Source organism: Scyliorhinus torazame, chromosome 21 (assembly GCF_047496885.1).
Source record: "Scyliorhinus torazame isolate Kashiwa2021f chromosome 21, sScyTor2.1, whole genome shotgun sequence".
NCBI lineage: Eukaryota > Metazoa > Chordata > Chondrichthyes > Carcharhiniformes > Scyliorhinidae > Scyliorhinus > Scyliorhinus torazame.
In genome coordinates this window covers 131,614,151-131,634,209 of record NC_092727.1, presented here as the reverse complement: position 1 = coordinate 131,634,209, position 20,059 = coordinate 131,614,151, and the positions used below count along the sequence as shown (strand labels likewise).

Here is a 20,059-nt window from a genome sequence, read left to right as displayed (position 1 = left end):
GGTCCTGTCTCGGGTGTGTACGGTGTAGTAGACCGGTCCTGTCTCGGGTGTGTACGGTGTGGAGACCGGTCCTGTCTCGGGTGTGTACAGTGTAGCAGACCGGTCCTGTCTCGGGTGTGTACGGTGTAGCAGACCGGTCCTGTCTCGGGTGTGTACGGTGTGGAGACCGGTCCTGTCTCGGGTGTGTACGGTGTAGCAGACCGGTCCTGTCTCGGGTGTGTACGGTGTAACAGACCGGTCCTGTCTCGGGAGTGTACTGTGTAACAGACCGTTCCTGTCTCGGGTGTGTGCGGTGTGGAGACCGGTCCTGTCTCGGGTGTGTACGGTGTGGAGACCGGTCCTGTCTCGGGTGTGTACGGTGTGGAGACCGGTCCTGTCTCGGGTGTGTACGGTGTAGCAGACCGGTCCTGTCTCGGGTGTGTACGGTGTGGAGACCGGTCCTGTCTCGGGTGTGTACGGTGTAGCAGACCGGTCCTGTCTCGGGTGTGTACGGTGTAGCAGACCGGTCCTGTCTCGGGTGTGTACGGTGTGGAGACCGGTCCTGTCTCGGGTGTGTACGGTGTAGCAGACCGGTCCTGTCTCGGGTGTGTACGGTGTAGCAGACCGGTCCTGTCTCGGGTGTGTACGGTGTAGGAGACCGGTCCTGTCTCGGGTGTGTACGGTGTAGCAGACCGGTCCTGTCTCGGGTGTGTACGGTGTGGAGACCGGTCCTGTCTCGGGTGTGTACGGTGTAGCAGACCGGTCCTGTCTCGGGTGTGTACGGTGTGGAGACCGGTCCTGTCTCGGGTGTGTACGGTGTAGCAGACCGGTCCTGTCTCGGGTGTGTACGGTGTAGCAGACCGGTCCTGTCTCGGGTGTGTACGGTGTAGCAGACCGGTCCTGTCTCGGGTGTGTACGGTGTAACAGACCGGTCCTGTCTCGGGTGTGTACGGTGTGGAGACCGGTCCTGTCTCGGGTGTGTACGGTGTAGCAGACCGGTCCTGTCTCGGGTGTGTACGGTGTAGCAGACCGGTCCTGTCTCGGGTGTGTACGGTGTAGCAGACCGGTCCTGTCTCGGGTGTGTACGGTGTGGAGACCGGTCCTGTCTCGGGTGTGTACGGTGTGGAGACCGGTCCTGTCTCGGGTGTGTACGGTGTAACAGACCGGTCCTGTCTCGGGTGTGTACGGTGTAGCAGACCGGTCCTGTCTCGGGTGTGTACGGTGTAGGAGACCGGTCCTGTCTCGGGTGTGTACGGTGTAGCAGACCGGTCCTGTCTCGGGTGTGTACAGTGTAACAGACCGGTCCTGTCTCGGGTGTGTACGGTGTAACAGACCGGTCCTGTCTCGGGTGTGTACGGTGTAGCAGACCGGTCCTGTCTCGGGTGTGTACGGTGTGGAGACCGGTCCTGTCTCGGGTGTGTACGGTGTAGCAGACCGGTCCTGTCTCGGGTGTGTACGGTGTAACAGACCGGTCCTGTCTCGGGTGTGTACGGTGTAGCAGACCGGTCCTGTCTCGGGTGTGTACGGTGTGGAGACCGGTCCTGTCTCAGGTGTGTACGGTGTGGAGACCGGTCCTGTCTCGGGTGTGTACGGTGTGGAGACCGGTCCTGTCTCGGGTGTGTACGGTGTGGAGACCGGTCCTGTCTCGGGTGTGTACGGTGTGGAGACCGGTCCTGTCTCGGGTGTGTACGGTGTGGAGACCGGTCCTGTCTCGGGTGTGTACGGTGTAGCAGACCGGTCCTGTCTCGGGTGTGTACGGTGTAGCAGACCGGTCCTGTCTCGGGTGTGTACGGTGTAGCAGACCGGTCCTGTCTCGGGTGTGTACGGTGTGGAGACCGGTCCTGTCTCGGGTGTGTACGGTGTGGAGACCGGTCCTGTGTCGGGTGTGTACGGTGTGGAGACCGGTCCTGTCTCGGGTGTGTACGGTGTGGAGACCGGTCCTGTCTCGGGTGTGTACGGTGTAGCAGACCGGTCCTGTCTCGGGTGTGTACGGTGTAGCAGACCGGTCCTGTCTCGGGTGTGTACGGTGTAGGAGACCGGTCCTGTCTCGGGTGTGTACGGTGTGGAGACCGGTCCTGTCTCGGGTGTGTACGGTGTGGAGACCGGTCCTGTCTCGGGTCTGTACGGTGTAGCAGACCGGTCCTGTCTCGGGTGTGTACGGTGTGGAGACCGGTCCTGTCTCGGGTGTGTACGGTGTGGAGACCGGTCCTGTCTCGGGTGTGTACGGTGTAGCAGACCGGTCCTGTCTCGGGTGTGTACAGTGTAACAGACCGGTCCTGTCTCGGGTGTGTACGGTGTAACAGACCGGTCCTGTCTCGGGTGTGTACGGTGTAGCAGACCGGTCCTGTCTCGGGTGTGTACGGTGTGGAGACCGGTCCTGTCCCGGGTGTGTACGGTGTGGAGACCGGTCCTGTCTCGGGTGTGTACGGTGTAACAGACCGGTCCTGTCTCGGGTGTGTACGGTGTGGAGACCGGTCCTGTCTCGGGTGTGTACGGTGTGGAGACCGGTCCTGTCTCGGGTGTGTACGGTGTAACAGACCGGTCCTGTCTCGGGTGTGTACGGTGTGGAGACCGGTCCTGTCTCGGGTGTGTACGGTGTGGAGACCGGTCCTGTCTCGGGTGTGTACGGTGTGGAGACCGGTCCTGTCTCGGGTGTGTACGGTGTAGCAGACCGGTCCTGTCTCGGGTGTGTACGGTGTGGAGACCGGTCCTGTCTCGGGTGTGTACGGTGTGGAGACCGGTCCTGTCTCGGGTGTGTACGGTGTAGCAGACCGGTCCTGTCTCGGGTGTGTACGGTGTGGAGACCGGTCCTGTCTGTGCGAGGATGGTGGCAGGAGTTGACTTTTCACTTGTGGGATCATTTCTTGCCAGAACCTCTTGGCCCCAGTGGGAAACACAAAGTTTTGCCTTGTTCTCTCGCCAGATGGTCTGATCCTGCTACTTTTTCTCATGAATTTCTTTTGTCCGGGTGGTTTAAGCAAATTGAATGCTGTGCCTGGTTGACGTTTAACTATTAGCAATGCCGGAGATACTTGGGTTGTTGATTGCTCAGTATTCCCGTACGTGAGCAGGAATTGACTCAAGCATTTAGATAATGAACCTTTTCTTTAGTTACCTTCAATGAATGTTTCATTGTTTGTACAAAATGTTCTGCCAGCCCATTTGCAGCAGGGTGATGAGGAGTGGATCGGATGTGTTGAATTCCGTTCTCCTTCAAGTAGTTCCTGAGCTCTTGATATATATGAACTATTGTCCATTGACTTCCGGGTGCGGCTATGCAGAGCTGAGTCGCACGTTCGGCAGCTCCCGCTTGGAACGGACTTTTGGGCTCTTTTTAGGGCCCCCAACGGAATTTTTTCAACATTTCCCGGTGTGGGAAGAAGACTGCAACATTCCCCCAACAGTGTATGGCTTGGGCCAGGAACGGGGCGACTAAAAAAGTGGTGGTGAACCCAAAGAAAGTGCGAGGGAAGAAGAGCAAGATGGCGGCGGGCGGGGACCAGGCAGCGTGGATGCAGTGGGCGCAGGAGCAGCAGGAGGGTATCCAGCACTGCTTCAGGGAGCTCAGAGCGGACCTGCTGGAGCCGATGAAGGCTTCTATCGATAAGCTGCTGGAGACCCAGACGGCCCAGGGGGTGGCAATCCGTGAGGTCCAACAAAAGATCTCCGACAACGAGGACGAGATCTTGGGCCTAGCGGTAAAGGTGGAGGCGCATGAGGCGCTCCACAAGAAATGGCAGGAGCGGTTCGAGGAGATGGAGAATCGGTCGAGGCGGAAGAACCTGCGGATCCTGGGCCTCCTGGAGGGGCTGGAGGGGTCGGACGTGGGGGCCTATGTGGTCACCATGTTAAACTCGCTGATGGGAGTGGGGTCCTTCCAGGGGCCCCTGGAGCTGGAAGGGGCCCATAGAGTGCTGGCGAGGAGGCCCAAGGCTAACGAGCCGCTGCGGGCGGTGCTGGTGCGGTTTCATCGGTTCGCTGATCGGGAGTGTATGCTCAGATGGGCCAAGAAAGAGAGGAGCAGCAGGTGGGAGAACGCGGAGGTTCAAATATATCAGGACTGGAGCGCGGAGGTGGCGAAGAAGAGGGCCAGGTACTGATGTATTGGGTGTTCTGGATCACACACAGGTCGCCAACACTTGAAGTAGTGCAACACTATTTTATTAAAAGGTTAACTATTTAAACATACTTGAACTGTGGGTAAATACGATACTGACTTTCACTAAAGACCTCTGCCTTGTCCTAATCAGTCGATGCACTCAGCACATGGTGAATGTCTGTGTTGCAGGCTGTGAGCTCTGTGCTCCTAACTAGCTGCTACTCGAATGAGGGGGAACTTTGATGTCCCCTGTCTTTATAGTGCGTGTGCTCTCACTGGTGATTGGCTGCGGTGTTGTGTATGTTGATTGGTCCCACTGTGTGTCCATCAGTGTGTGTCTGCACCCTGATATACTGGTGTATATTATGACAGGTACAACCGGGCGAAGGCGGTGCTGCACAGGAAGGGGGTGAAGTTTGGCATGCTGCAGCCGGCGCGACTGTGGGTCACCTACAAGGACCGGCACCATTATTTTGAGTCCCCGGAGGAGCCGTGTGCCTTTGTTCAGGCCGAGAAGCTGGACACAAACTGAGGGTCGGGATGGGTGGTCGGGGATTGCTGTTGGTGTGTTACATTTTGAGGGGGTTCTTTGCTCTTGTTTCTTTTTGGTTCGGGGTGGGTGGTTAGGGTGGGTTGGGCACTGTTTTGGTTGGGTCTGTCGGGTGGGCTCTTGGAGGGGGGTAAGTAAATGGAGTAGGGGTGAATGGCTGGTAGGGGGGATGGGGCCCCGCAGGGGAGGGTGAGGCCCGAGTCGGGGGTGAGGGGACTGGGCCTGTAAAAGGAGCTGCTTCAGGGGTGGCGAGGCCGGGCAGGTGGAAAGCGCGGGCTTTTTCCCGCGCTGAAGGCTGGAGGGGGCGGGGCCTGGGCGGGGAAGTGAGGGTTGTTTCCCGCACTTGGGATGGAAGGGGGAGGCGGAGAGCCTGCTGATGGGTAATGGAGGAGGAGGATATGTCCCACAATGGGAAGAGTCGAAGGAGAGGCGGGAGTGGCCGGGGTTAGCAGGAGTCAGCTGACTTGCGGGAGTGCAATGGGGGGAGCAAAGCAGCTAGGAGGGGTCCTAGCCGGGGGGGGGGGTTTGTTGCTGGTGTGGTCAAGGGGGAGCTGGAGCGAGTAGAGGGGGTTGGGACGGGGGTCTACCACCGTGGGGAACGGGCCGGGCGTGGGGTGCGGGCACGTGGCTGGCCAAGGAGGGGTTATGGCTAGTCGGCGGGGGAGGGGGGCGGGTAGCCTCCTGATCCGGCTGATAACCTGGAATGTAAGGGGACTGAATGGGCCGGTTAAGTGGGCCCGGTTGTTCGCGCACCTGAAGGGGCTGAAGGCGGATGTGGTCATGCTCCAGGAGACACACCTGAAGGTGGCAGACCAGGTAAGACTGAGGAAGGGGTCGGTAGGTCAGGTGTTTCATTCGGGGCTGGATGCCAAAAATCGGGGGGGGTGGCGATCTTGGTGGGAAAGAGGGTGACGTTCGAGGCGTCAAGCATTGTGACAGATAATGGCGGCAGGTACGTAATGGTAAGTGTTAAGCTGCAAGGGGAGAGGGTGGTGCTGGTCAACGTGTATGCTCCGAACTGGGACGATGCGGGTTTTATGCGGCGCATGTTGGGTCGGATCCCGGACTTGGAAGTGGGGGGCCTGATAATGGGGGGGGGACTTTAACACGGTGCTGGATCTGGCACTGGATCGCTCCAAGTCTAGGATGGGTAGGAAGCCGGCGGCGGCTAAAGTGCTGAGGGGGTTTATGGACCAGATGGGAGGGGTGGACCCTTGGAGATTTGCGAGGCCGGGGGCTAGGGAATTTTCTTTCTTCTCGCAAACTCATAAGGCCTATTCCCGGATCGACTTTTTTATTATGAGCAGGGCGCTGATAGCGAGAGTAGAGGATACCGAGTACTCGGCGATAGCCATTTCGGATCACGCCCCGCATTGGGTAGACCTAGAGCTGGGGGAGGAGAGGGACCAGCGCCCGTTGTGGCGCTTGGAGGTGGGGCTGTTGGCGGACGAGGAGGTGAGTGAGCAGGTCCGAGGAAGCATAGAGAGATATCTGGAGGCCAACGATAATGGGGAGGTCCGAGTGGGGATGGTCTGGGAGGCCCTGAAGGCGGTGGTTAGGGGAGAGCTGATCTCCATAAGGGCCCACAATGGTGAGGGTAGACAGGAGGTATGCGGAGGTGCCTGAGGAGAGACTGTTGAGAGAGAGGCGTAGCCTCCAGGCCGAATTCGACCTGTTGACCACCAGGAAGGCGGAGGTGCAGTGGAGGAAGGCCCAGGGGGTGATTTATGAATATGGGAAAAAGGCAAGTCAGATGCTGGCGCATCAGCTTCGGAAGCGGGACGCAGCTAGGGAGATCGGGGGAGTTAAGGATAGGGGAAGGAGTGTGGTGCGGAGTGGGGTTGGCATCAATGGGGTCTTCAGGGACTTTTATGAGGAACTGTATCGGTCCGAGCCCCCACTGGAGGAGGGAGGGATGGGCTGCTTTCTGGACTAATTGAGGTTCCCGAAGGTGGAAGAGGGACTGGTGGCGGGATTGGGGGCCCCGATTGGGCTGGAGGAGCTGACCAAAGGGATAGGGAGCATGCAGGCGGGGCAGGCACTGGGGCCGGATGGTTTCCCGGTCGAATTCTACAAAGAATATGGGCACCTGTTGGGCCCGTTGCTGGTTAGGACCTTCAATGAGGCAAGGGAGGGGGGGGCTTTGCCCCCGACGATGTCCCGGGCACTGATCTCCTTGATCCTGAAGCGGGACAAGGATCCCCTGCAGTGTGGGTCTTACAGGCAGATTTCGTTGTTAAACGTAGATGCCAAGGTGCTGGCGAAGGTCTTAGCCACGAGAATGGAGGATTGGGTGCCGCAGGTGATCCACGAAGACCAGACGGGGTTCGTGAAGGGGAGGCAGTTGAACGCGAATGTGCGGATGCTCCTGAACGTTATTATGATGCCGGCGAGGGAGGGGGAGGCGGAGATAGTGGTGGCGATGGACGCTGAGAAGGACTTTGATAGGGTAGAGTGGGGGTAGTTGTGGGAGGTGCTGAAGAGGTTCGGGTTTGGGGAGGGGTTCGTCAGGTGGGTTAGGCTGTTGTACGAGGTCCCGCTGGCGAGTGTGGCCACGAACAAGAGGAGGTCTGAGTACTTTCGGTTGCATCGAGGGACGAGGCAGGGGTGTCCCCTGTCCCCCCTGCTCTTCGCACTGGCAATTGAACCCTTGGCTATGGCACTGAGGGAGTCGAGGAACTGGAGGGGGTTGGTGCGGGGTGGGGAAGAGCATAGGTGTCGCTCTATGCGGACGACCTGCTGCTATATGCCTCGGTGTGGACCCCAATACCGGGGAACAAACGGTTTGTCCCAGGGAGAATAGATGGAGGGTTTTCGGGGTGGCACGGGGCAGGGATAAGAAGGTTGGGGGACCTGTTTGTGGATGGGAAGTTTGCGAGCCTAGGTGAGCTGGAGCAGAAGTATGGGCTCCCCCTGGGGAACACCTTTAGGTATCTACAGGTAAGAGCGTTTGCCAGGCGGCAAGTGATGGAATTCCCGCTGCTGCCACCACGCACGGTACAGGACAGGGTGCTCTCGGGGGAGGGGTGGGTTGGAGAGGGGAAGATCTTGGCAACATACCAGGTGATGCAAGAGGAGGAGTAGGCCTCGGTGGTGAAGTTGAAAGGTAAGTGGGAGGAGGAGTTGGGGGAGGAGATCGAGGAGGGGACGTGGGCAGATGCCCTTGGGAGGGTGAACCTTTCCTCTTCGTGCGCGAGGCTCAGCCTCATACAGTTTAAGGTGCTGCACAGGGCGCACAAGGCCGGAACAAGGATGTGCCGGTATTTTGGGGGTGAGGACAGGTGTGTTAGGTGCTCAGGGAGCCCAGCAAACCACACCCATATATTCTGGGCATGCCCAGCGCTGGAGGAGTTTTGGAAGGGCGTAGCAAGGACGGTGTTGAGGGTGGTAGGATCCAGGGTCAAACCAAGCTGGGGGCTCGCAATATTTCAGGCGGTGGCAACCGTTCTTGGACTTCCTGGCAGAACGGTAGACAATGGTCAGCAGCAGCAACCCGGGGGGGGGTTCTATTTTATTTTTGTTTGTCTACACTGGGGGGGTCTGAGGGGGTGTATATATTTTCTATGTTTGCTAAGTGTTAATTCGGGGTGTTAATTTATTATTTATGTATGGGGGGAGGGGGGCACGGGGGTTGTTTTAGTTTGTTTTGTATTTAATTCTATTGGGTTCCTTTTTCATTTTGTTGCTGATATTTTGTGAAAACTTCAATAAAAAATTTTTTAAAAATAAAATGAACTATTGTCCATTATCGCTCACCAGTTATCCAGGGTAACTGAATCTGCTGAAGATTTCACCCAATCTCTGATTTTTCTGATGTCATTGACTTCAGGCCATTTTGAGGGAGCAGCGACTAGATTGAGAAACATGCGGCCTTCAAACAGTCTGCTGTAATCCACAGGTACCCGTTGCCCAGCGTCTTCTGGCCATTCCCATGGTGCAACAGGGCTAATGGCGGCAGGTTCCACACTTTTGCACAGGACTAACACATTCCTGCCTTCTCCTCGATTTCGGTATTTGGCCCGGCCACCAAAAATAACTCCTAGTTACCTCCGTCATCCTGACAATACCACAGTGGCCTTTCTGTAATTGGCTTAATACGTGTATTCTTAATGCTGGTGGAATGATGACTCTCATTCCCAGAGGAGACAATTTGCCCGTATGGATAACTCAAGTCTTCGAGTGGAATCTGACTTTAACTCAGGGTTTGCTTCTGAAGTCTTGCCTTGAAGCACCATGTCCATCACCTCTGAGAGTACTCGATCATTTCTGGCATGCTTCACCATTTGACCTGCGGTTACTTGCTCCAAGAGTAGAAAATGTTTCCACAAACTGCTTATCGACAAACTATTTGGTAAGGGTAGTCGGGAGAGTCCATCTGCATTCCCATCAAGGTTTGATTGACGAGACTTGATCGTGTATGTGTGTAGTGACAAGAGCAATGCCCACCTCTGCATCCTGCTCTCTGCCAGTGATTGGATCCCAGTACGAAATCCAAAAGTCATTCCTCCTCGCCTCGCTCGAGATAGGAATTGATAGATCTTTAGACACTCAGGGTTATGGAGATAATGCAGGAACGTGGAGGATCAACCCTGATCTTGGTGAATGCTGATACAGGCTGAAAGGGTTGAATAGCCTATTCCTGACCCGACTATTGGTATGGTTTAAGAGCTTCAGACATTGCCTGTACTTGTCTGTTAGTTCTTATTCAAATTCAGTTCTGTGTTGTGGTGTTCTGGAGATAAGGAAAACCTGGGCAGCTAAACCTCTGAACGAGCAAATGAATTACCAATAACCCAACAAGCTACCATTTATGGAATTGCACGGTCATGCTACTGATTTATTTTATGGGAATTAAATTTGCAGAATAATAAATTATTTAAATTCTCATTTACAAATCAACATCCACTGACACACTGGAACGTGCATCATTAGTGTGAAAGGGGAAAGATAGATTGCTGCCTCGGGTGTGTGACTGACCTGATCTCAGCCTAAACATCAGCCTGTCCTTTCCTCTCTGAGTTAATGATAAGCTGCTGTGTATTTTCAGCATGTTCTGTCTTCATTTGTTAATTTGTTGCTCTCGGTAAACACAAAGAAAGACTATGTAAAGTCTAACAACACCCTGGGCTAGTGCACGGTCAATTCCGGCCCCACAGACCCCAATAGTCCCAAAACAAGTGAATAAGCCAATAATTTGTATAGAATTTGCGCAATCTTTGGCGCCCTGACTATTCAATAAGGCATAGCCACCAGGTTTGAAAATTGAACACAAAACTGTTTATTTATAACAGGAACAAAATTGAAGCATGCCATAACTGTAATGAAACAGCAGCCACTAATCTACTACTCCCCCCTTTTACCATCCTCTAACCAAACACATTCAGGACAGACACACACAGAGGAAGGGACAGGGGTAAAATGGGAAGGAGAGATGAGTGTTCTTGTTGCTGATATTGAAGGCAATGCAGCCGGCTATACTCCCAGACGTGGAGTGTTTGAAACCGCCAATTGGATTGTTAACGAGGATCCTCAGGTGGCTGCATTCAGTCAGAACTCCCAGGCTGTAGGCTTTCCTCTGGGGAGTCACTTTCACATTTATTAACCTGGGCATTCACACAAAAGAACAGTCTCAGGCCTGTGTAATTCGTATTTGTTTCAAACTTCACCAGAAGGACCAACAGCTTGTCTGAGATAAGAACTGAGTTCTGCACACGAGAGTTTCAAAGAGGTTTTAAACAATTGACCCGCTTGCAGCTGCTGCTGGAGTGGATCTCCCTGCAGTTCAATCTGGCTGAGCAGAGAAAGGTCTTTACTTTGGATCTTTAGACAGAATCCATTAAGTGATAGAGATATCAGGGCTGTGACCCTCCAGCTTCACCAAGGAGAAAACAAGGAGTCTCCAGCTGAGTGTTTGAGAGCGATTTAACCTTTCAGGGAGAGAGAGATTCAAAAGAGCCTCCTTCAGCTCTGAGTTCAAAATGAAATTTAAACCTTGGAACCACAGTCTCACAGAGGAAGGAACATTTCATAACGGTCAGCACCAATCAGCATAATCAGCTAAGCCCTGGCAATCTCACTGAAACAGCTCATTGGCTGCCAGCCAAGTCCATCAGGATGTATCATCACTAATATCAGACCAAACAGCACATTCTGCTGGAGGTCTTTTTTTAATTAAAGGTGAGGTCCATCTTAGGTCCCATTAATTGTCCAGGTACAAAAATTGAAATAGCAGAATAACGGAAATAAAAAGGGAAAAACAAGGGACAGACAGGGATTAACTGGAGGATCCTTACAAAAATCACAGCTATCCTCCATCTGATCTGATTTCATTTACTTCAGCCGTTCATCAGCTCCTTCTGTTTGGTGCTTTAGGTTTTCACTGTCTGGCGTGGAGGATGCGACAGATCGACTGTAACGGTGGTTGAGAAGATGATCATTCACCAGGTCTACAGTTCCAGAACTGGGGGAACTCACTTTAATCACTCAGAACTGGGAATTACAGACAGGAGGTCTGAGCTCAGAGGTGAAGTTTGCCAAGAGATTTGTTATTTGTACAGTTTTAATAATATTTCATAGGATTTGGGGTGTCTACATTGAGGACGTGATGCTTTTGCTTTGGCATCAGTAGCTGTTTAAGCTGACTGTTGGATAGTGAAGCAGAGGTTTGGAATCAAGTCAGATCAATGTGAGTGTTGCCGTGTGTTAATTCTTGAGCAAACCAATAGCAACTGGGTGAAACCTGGTTATGTAATATTAGTCACAGCGAAGTAAGTCTTTTTCAATCGGCTCTTAATTCCTTCATAACTGTAGTGTGAGGAATGTACGAAATTGGTATATATATTGTATTGTATGTATCTGGTGTAGTGATGATTGTAAAAGCCTGGGTTAGGATGTGTATATATCTGCAGTAGTATTCATTTTAAATTAAAATCCTGGTTTAAAAGAAAGACAGACTTGGTGGCTGCAGAAGGTGCAATTAAGATGTCATAGATGTGAGATGATCTTTCTTTCCAACCTTGTATATGTTTAAAAAGAGATGCCGAGTGGGTTTTGGTTATGAGTTCTGGGGATTGCATGGGGAGTGTGTTTAAATTTAGTAAGTAGGTCATGGGATTGGAGTGGAATGAAGGTGATGTAATTAATGGGAGGAGCCATGTCTGTTGCAGTCGGTTGTGAATTCGTTTTGCTGGAAGCTGAACTGATTGGGGTTCTTGTCTGGTATTTTATCAAATGTTGTTCCAGGATCATAATAACAGATCCTGGGTCAAAATGTCCATTCGCCCTGTCCCAAAAATGCAAAAGGTAGTCAAAGAAACTCCTTCTAACTGTGAGAAATAAAACCACCACAAATTGACTCGCACCTTCATCCATTGAGTGAAAGACACAAACAGAACATATCCTTCTGCTCGAGGACATTGATCTATCCGCTAGAGATAAGACAGCCTTACACTCAGACCATAATTGTGTCTCCTGTAGGAAGGGTGTTTGTCTACACTGAACTTTTATCTGTGGAAAAACGAGCTTATTAAAGGTGCTTCCTTATTATTTTATTTGGAACGTTGCAGGTACAACTGCATATGAGAGCTGACATGATCAGTCTTGGTTGTTTTGAGATGCTGACACAATATTGGCTTATTTCCAAACTGACACTTACTGCCCCAGGGATTTGCCTTGCCCACACCACAATCTCCGAGGCAACCGGCCGTGAGCAACAAGGAACTCTGATTCTGTCTGAGCTTTTCGTCCTGACGATGGATCACCCTGATACATAGTTACAAAGAGTTAATCCGGATGGCAATCCTCAAACCCAGCCTTATGGTTTGCCTGCTTTACAGAGTCTCACAGCCAATACTACCCCACCTCTGAATGGAATGAGTCAGGTTTAAAACACCTGAACACATTCTGGCTAGCTTTTAATTCAGAGCTCAGTCTGAAAGCAATTAAATTGATCACAAACATGCCCCCCTAGCAACCCCTCTACCTCAACCAGCACCTGGGACCCTGCCAGACGCGACCCCGGAAATGTAACCAGCACCCTGGTCCCCGCCAGCACCCTGGACCCCGCCAGACGCAACCACCTACTTTCCACAAGATCAGACATCTCCCATCGGATCCCAGGATCATCCAGCAGCAGCCGCCGACCGAGGAAGCGAGGGGAACGCGGCGGTCTGCAGGTTAGACTGAAGCAACGCGGTTTCAAGACCCCTCTCTGCAGCATACTCCTGGCAAACGTCCAAGCGATCGAAAACAAGCTGGATGAACTTAACGCCAGACTTGACTCTCAAAGGGAAGTAAGAGGCTACTGTGTGCTCTGTTTCACAGAGACATGGCTCACCCCCGCCTCACCGGACTGTGCCATACAACCTGAAGGCTTCTCAATTCACCGGGCGGACCGCACGGCATCATCAGGCAAAGCGAAGGGTGGAGGGGTTTGCCTCCTCATCAACTCCTCCTGGTGCTTGGATGTGGCGACCCTGGCGACTTGCTGCTCCCCAGACCTGGAATACCTGACCATGAAGTGCCGCCCGTCCTCTCTTCCACGTGAGTTCACTTCAGCCATTATCACAGCGGTCTACATCCCACCCCAGGCAGAAGTGAGGAAGGCTCTGAACCAACTATACACAGTTATAAAAACTACAAAACAGAACACCCAGAGGCCTTGTTCATCGTGGCCGGAGACTTCAACAAGGCCAACCTCAAGAGTGTACTGCCAAAATTCCACCAGCACATCTCCTGTCCCACCAGGGGCAGCATCACTCTTGACCACTGCTACTCAAAAATCAAGGGCGACTACCGTTCCATCCCCCGACCGCACTTTGGGAAATCAGACCATAAGACGGTGCTCCTTCTCCCGGCATACAAGCAGAAACTCGAGCGGGAGAATCTAGCTAAGAAGGTTGTGCAGTGCTGGTCCGAGGAGACAGAAGAGCTCTTATGTGACTGCTTAGAGTCAGTGGACTGGTCCATATTTAAGAACTCAGCAACAACTTAAATGAGTATGCCACCACCGTCACAGACTTCATCAGTAAATGTGTGGACGACTGCGTGCCAAAGAAAGCAGTACGTACGTTCCCCAACCGGAAACCATGGCTCAATCACGAGATTGACTCCCTACTGAAGGACAGATCTGAGGCGTTCAAGACAGACGATCCTGACCTATACAAGAAATCCAGGTACGACCTCCGCAAAGCCATCCGAGATGCCAAGAGAGAATATCAAACCAAGCTAGAGTCACAGACAGACTCTCGGCGGTTGTGGCAAGGACTAAACAACATAACGGGCTACAAAGCGAAGCCGAGCAGTATCTCTGGCAGCAGCTCACCCCTCCCCGATGAACTCAATGCATTCTATGCTCGGTTCGAGCAGGTAACCAACAATCCGCTGTCGAGTGCCCCAGCAGCCCATAATTCACCCATACCCACCATCACAGCTTCCGAAGTCAGATCGGCCTTCCTGAAAGTGAACCCTCGGAAGGCGACGGGCCCGGACGGGATCCCTGGTCGTGCACTCAGAGCCTGCGCGGACCAGCAGGCAGAGATATTCGCGGACATCTTTAACCGGTCCCTACTCCACTCCGAGGTCCCCACCTGCTTCAAGAAGACCACCATCATACCGGTACCAAAGAAGAACCAGGCAACGTGCCTCAATGACTACCGACCAGTGGCCCTGACTTCAGTCGTTATGAAGTGCTTCGAGAGGTTGATCATGAAGCGCATCACCTCCATACTCCCAGAACGCCTTGATCCACTGCAATTCGCATACCGTCGCAACCGGTCCACAGCAGACGCCATTTCCCTGGCCCTACACTCATCCCTAGAGCATCACAACAACAAGGACTCCTACATCAGACTCCTATTTATTGACTACAGCTTCGCCTTCAATAATCCCAGCCAAGCTCATAACAAAGCTCCAAAACCTAGGACTTGGCTCCCCACTCTGCAACTGGATCCTCAATTTTCTGGCCAACAGACCACAATCAGTAAGAATGAACAACAACACCTCCTCCACAATAGTCCTCAACACCGGGGCTCCACAAGGCTGCGTACTTAGCCCCCTACTCTACTCCCTGTACACACACGACTGCGTGGCAAAACTTGGTTCCAACTCTACAAGTTTGCTGACGATACGACCATAGTGGGCCGGATCTCGAATAACGATGAGTCCGAATACAGGAGGGAGATAGAGAACCTAGTGGAGTGGTGTAGCGACAACAATCTCTCCCTCAATGCCAGCAAAACTAAAGAGCTGGTCATTGACTTCAGGAAGCAAAGTACTGTACACACCCCTGTCAGCATCAACGGGGCCGAGGTGGAGATGGTTAGCAGTTTCAAATTCCTAGGGGTGCACATCTCCAAAAATCTGTCCTGGTCCACCCACGTCGACGCTACCACCAAGAAAGCACAACAGCGCCTATACTTCCTCAGGAAACTAAGGAAATTCGGCATGTCCACATTAACCCTGACCAACTTTTACAGATGCACCATAGAAAGCACCTTGGGCGTGATTCTCTGAAATGGAGGCAGAGTGTTCGCGCCGTCGTGAACAGCGTTGAGGTTCACGACGGCGCGAAACGGCCCCTATCCCGACCGATTCAGGGCCCGAAAATGGGCTAGGAGCGGCGCCACATACATGACGTGGCCAGCGCCGCATAACTCAGCGTCACCTGCGCATACGTGGTTGCCGTCCTCCCCGAGTCCGCCCCGCAAGAAGATGTCCGACGGATCTTGCGAGACTGCGGAAGAAAGGAGGTCCTCCTTCAGAGAGGCCGGCCCGACGATCGGTGGGCACCAATCGCGGGCCAGACCCCATTTGAGGCCCCCCCCGGTGCAGGATCCCCCCCTCCCACCCCCCCGCCCCCCCGCCCCCCCGCAGGCCGCTCCCCCAGCATTCCCGCGCTGTTCCCGCCGGCAGTGACCAGGTGTGGACGGCGCCGGGGGGAACCCGCCGTTTTGGGCAGGCCGCTCGGCCCATCCGGCACTGAGAATGGCGGGGGTACCGGTGAATCGCCATTTCGGCTGTCTCGGGCGATTCACTGGACCGCGGCGCGCAAAACGCGATTGTGCTTATCTGGCCGCTTCCGTGAATTGCGGGAGGGCGTCGGACCGGCGTCGCGGGAAAATTTGGTGACCCAGGCAATTCTCTGAAACGGCGCGGGAGCAGAGAATCGCGCCCCTTATCTGGCTGCATCACAGCCTGGTATGGCAACTGCTTGGCCCAGGACCGCAAGAAACTTCAGAGAGTCGTGAACACCGCCCAGTCCATCACACGAACCTGCCTCCCATCCATTGACTCCATCTACACCTCCCGCTGCCTGGGGAAAGCGGGCAGCATAATCAAAGACCCCCTCCCACCCGGCTTACTCACTCTTCCAACTTCTTCCATCGGGAAGGAGATACAGAAGTCTGAGAACACGCACGAACAGACTCAAAAACAGCTTCTTCCCCACTGTTACCAGACTCCTAAATGACCCTCTTATGGACTGACCTCATTAACACTGCACCCTGTATGCTTCACCCGATGCCGGTGCTTATGTAGTTACATTGTATACCTTGTGTTGCCCTATTATGTATTTTCTTTTATTCCCTTTTTTTCCCATGAACTAAATGATGTGTTGAGCTGCTCGCAGAAAAATACTTTTCACTGTCCCTCGGTACACCTGACAATAAACAAATCCAATCCAATCCGATCCAACCCGTGACAAATCCAATCCAAACTGCCCGTTCTTGGGCAGTGTTCTCGGTTTGTGATTCTTGAGCAGTGAATGTCAACCGTGGAAATGTCAGCACTTAAATTAACTTTTGTTTCCATGGTAATGTGCCACCCAGCAAAGATTTGAGTGATGTTGTTTGGCAGTAAATGAGCCACACTTCTGTTGTTAAAAGGACTTTTGTGTCTGGCGGTTTCTGTTTGCATGAATCAGTAACCTGAAGAAAGTTTGAGCCAATACAGGGGACAAATGTTGAGAGTAACAATGTTCCTTTCCGTCAAGTCATGCTGCATCATTGGCAGTAATTCCTTATCTCATAGCATTTCACCCAGCGGGGTAAGGGACTAGGGACTGATACTAAATACACTGCACCTGTGAGCAATAAAACAAATGCTGAACATGTCTCATGTATTCATCCATGGGATGTGGGCTTCGTTGACTCGTCCAGAATTTACTGACCATCCCTAATTGCCCTTGAGAATGTGGTGGTGAGCTGCCTTCTTGAACCGCCGCAGTCCATATGATGTAGGTACACCCACTGTGCTGTTAGGGAGGGAGTTGCAGGATCTTGATCCAGCGACACTGCCGCCACTGTGTGTCGGTGGGGGAGGGAGTGAATGTTTGTGGAAGGGGAGCAATCAAGCGGGGCTGCTTTGTCCTGGATGGTGTTGAGCTTCTCGAGTGTTGTTGGAGCTGCTCTCATCCAGGCAAGTGGGGAGTATTCCATCGCACTCCTGACTTGTGCCTTGTTGGTGTTGGGCAGGGTTTGGAGAGTCAGGAGGTGAGTTACTCTTGGCATTTCTGAATGTCTTTTAAAACACAATGCAAGCTGCTAAAGGGTAGGCTGGAAGAAACCTGCCAATGGGCAATTATACTCTCCCTCTCCACTTCTCTTCCAAGTTTAAAAACCTAACTCTATCACAATTTCAAATTCCGTGCTGAGATTCTCACACTCCTGACTTGTGCCTTGGAGGTGACTGAATAGCTTTAGGGAGTCTGGAGGTGAGTTACCCACAGCAAAATCCCCAGACTTTGACCTGAGAGTGGTAACTCCCAAGACTTGTGAGTCCACAGTGAGAGGAAAGGAACTATCTGACTATCACCTGCAGGCCCTGTTCCCATCAGAGCTGGTACCAAATACTGGACAGTATTTACCTAGCCTTGCACAGATCTCCAGCAACAAATCTGCCCTGATAGAAAAAGTCACAGAGAAAGTTCTGTGTTTATTTTTTTAATTTTTCACGCCATGTGGGTGTTGCTGGGAAAACCAGCATTTGTTGTCCATCCTAATTACCCTTGAGAAGGTGGTGGTGAGCTGCCTTCTTGAACCGCTGCAGTCCATGTGGTGTAGGTACACCCACTGTGCTGTTAGGGAAGGAGTTCCAGGATTTTGACGCAGCGACAGTGAAGGAACGACTGATATATTTCCAAGTCAGGATGGAGGGGAATTGGAAGGTGGTGGGGGTCCCAGTTATACTCTACCCTTGCCCTTCTTAGCAGTAGAGTTCACGAGTTTGGAAGGTGCTTTCAGTGATCTTTGGTGAGTTGCTGCAGTGCATCCTGTAGATGGCACACTGCTGCCACGGTGTGTTGGTGGTGGAAAGGGTGAATGTTTCAGATGGTGGATCGTGTGCAGATCAAGCGGGGCTGCTTTGTCCTGGATGGTGTCGAGCGCCTTGAGAGTTGTTGGAGCTGCACTCAGCCAGGCAAGTGGAGAGTATTCCATCACACTCCTGACTTGTGCCTTGTTGGACAGGCTTTAGGGAGTCAGGAGGCGAGTTACTTGCCTCAGGATTCCCAGCCTCCGATATGTTCTAGGAGCCCCAGTATTTATATGGCTGGTCCAGTTGAATTTCTGATCAATGGCAATCCTCAGGATGTTGATGGTGGGTGATTGAGCAACAGTATTGCCATTGGAAGTTTGGGGTGATGGATAATCCAGGTGGATCCGGGCGCCCTATCCTGATATTTCTGTGCCCGGCCGGTCCCTATGCTGTAGTGCAGTAGGTTGAGACCGACCTTCAGTGTTTGGAAAGTTTGGGCATTATTCTGTCAGTGCAGTTCACTGATTGGGCAACGCCAGTGGTCCCCGTAATGAAGCCAGTTAAGTCAGTCCGCCTCTGCGGAGACGATAAATTGACAGTGAACACGGCTTCGAGGTTAGACTGTCACCCTTTACCTCGCATCGAGGATTTGTATGCAACATTGGCTGGTGGCAGTGCATTCACAAAATTGGATAGACACAGAAACATACATAGAAGCAGGAGGAGGCCATTCGGCCCTTCGAGCCTGCTCTGCCATTCATTATGATCATGGCTGATCATCAAGTTCAATACCCTGATCCCGCCTTCCCCCCATATCCCGCTATCCCTTTAGCCCCAAGAGCTGTATCTAATTCTTTCTTCATGGAATTTTCAGCGCAGAAGGAGGCCATTTGGCCCACCGAGTCTGCACCGGCCTTTGGAAATAGCCCCTACTTAAGCCCATACCTCCACCCTATCCCCGTAACCCAATAACCCCACCTAACCTTTTGAACACTAAGGGGCAATTTACCATGGCCAATCCACCTAACCTGCACATCTTGGACTGTGGGAGGAAACCGGAGCATCCGGAGAAAACCCACGCAGACACGGGGAGAACGTGCAGACTCTGCACAGGCAGTCACCTGGGTCCTTGGAGCTGTGAGGCAGCAGTGCAAACCACTGTGCCACCCCGGGTCACTGGAGCTGTGAGGCAGCAGTGCTAATCATTGTGCCACTGTGCTGTCCGGGTCCTTGGAGCTGTGAGGCAGCAGTGCAAACCACTGTGCCACCCCGGGTCACTGGAGCTGTGAGGCAGCAGTGCTAACCACTGTGTCAGCATGCTGCTGTAATTACCACAATGTTTTGGCCTCAACTACTTCCTGTGGTAGCAAATTCCACAGATTCTCCTTCACCTCAGTGCTAAATGTTTACCCCTTATCCTCAAACTATGACAGGAGCAACGCTTATCTGCAGCTGGAGCTCGATAAGGCCTCACGGACGGACATCACCATTAGTACGGACAAGGGACTCTCTGAGTGCACACGGCTTCCGTTCGGAGTCTCCTCAGCGTGGCGCAGTCTTCCAGTGCATCGTGTAGAACATCCTGCGTGGATTGCCGCTGTTGGGTTTACTTAGACAACGTGTTAGTCACAGGGGCCATGGAACAAGAACATTTGCAAAGCCTCGAGGCGGTGTCAAAACGGTTTTTTGAATATGGGGCCCACCTGCGCTGCGTGGAGTGTATGTTCTGTGCGTAAGAAGTGGAATATTTGGGACATTGGGTGGACCGGGATGGCCTGCACCCAGTCACCGAGAAGGTACGTATAATCAAAATGGCCCTCACTCCGCGAGATGCCACAGAACTTCGCTCTTTCCCTGGTTAATGAATTATTATGGGCGCTTCATTCCGAATCTGGCTACGGTCCTCGTCCCCCTCCACTTGCTTCTGAAAAAGCACCAGCCTTGGGATTGGGGCAAGGCCCAGGATACGGTGTTTAACAAGGGGAAGCGGTGGGTATCGTCCTCGGGGGGTTGACATATTTTGACTCCTCAAAGCCGTTGTACACTGTGCTAGTATGCATTAGGGGTATTGCGGTACCCGGTGATGCCGAGAGGCTATTGGTGGATAGACGCTAGGTCCCGATTGGATCAGCCGCCTACTGGCTCCACCCAATAAGGCGGAGTATAAGAGCCCGGGTTCT

At 52.9% G+C, this 20,059-nt stretch overlaps 1 protein-coding gene and 1 long non-coding RNA gene across 2 annotated transcripts in view; one reads left to right on the top strand and one right to left on the bottom strand.

The window, feature by feature from the left end:
- The window catches only part of LOC140398688 (growth factor receptor-bound protein 7-like), a 274,640-nt gene that overhangs the window by 231,288 nt on the left and 23,293 nt on the right, over positions 1-20,059 (bottom strand). The gene's annotated exons all lie outside the window — the stretch shown is intronic.
- The window catches only part of LOC140398689 (uncharacterized), an 83,507-nt gene that overhangs the window by 61,184 nt on the left and 2,264 nt on the right, over positions 1-20,059 (top strand). Inside the window, exon 2 of the long non-coding RNA XR_011937537.1 lies at positions 11,001-11,151. This is a non-coding gene — a long non-coding RNA (uncharacterized lncRNA). The remainder of the gene's footprint in view (positions 1-11,000; positions 11,152-20,059) is intronic.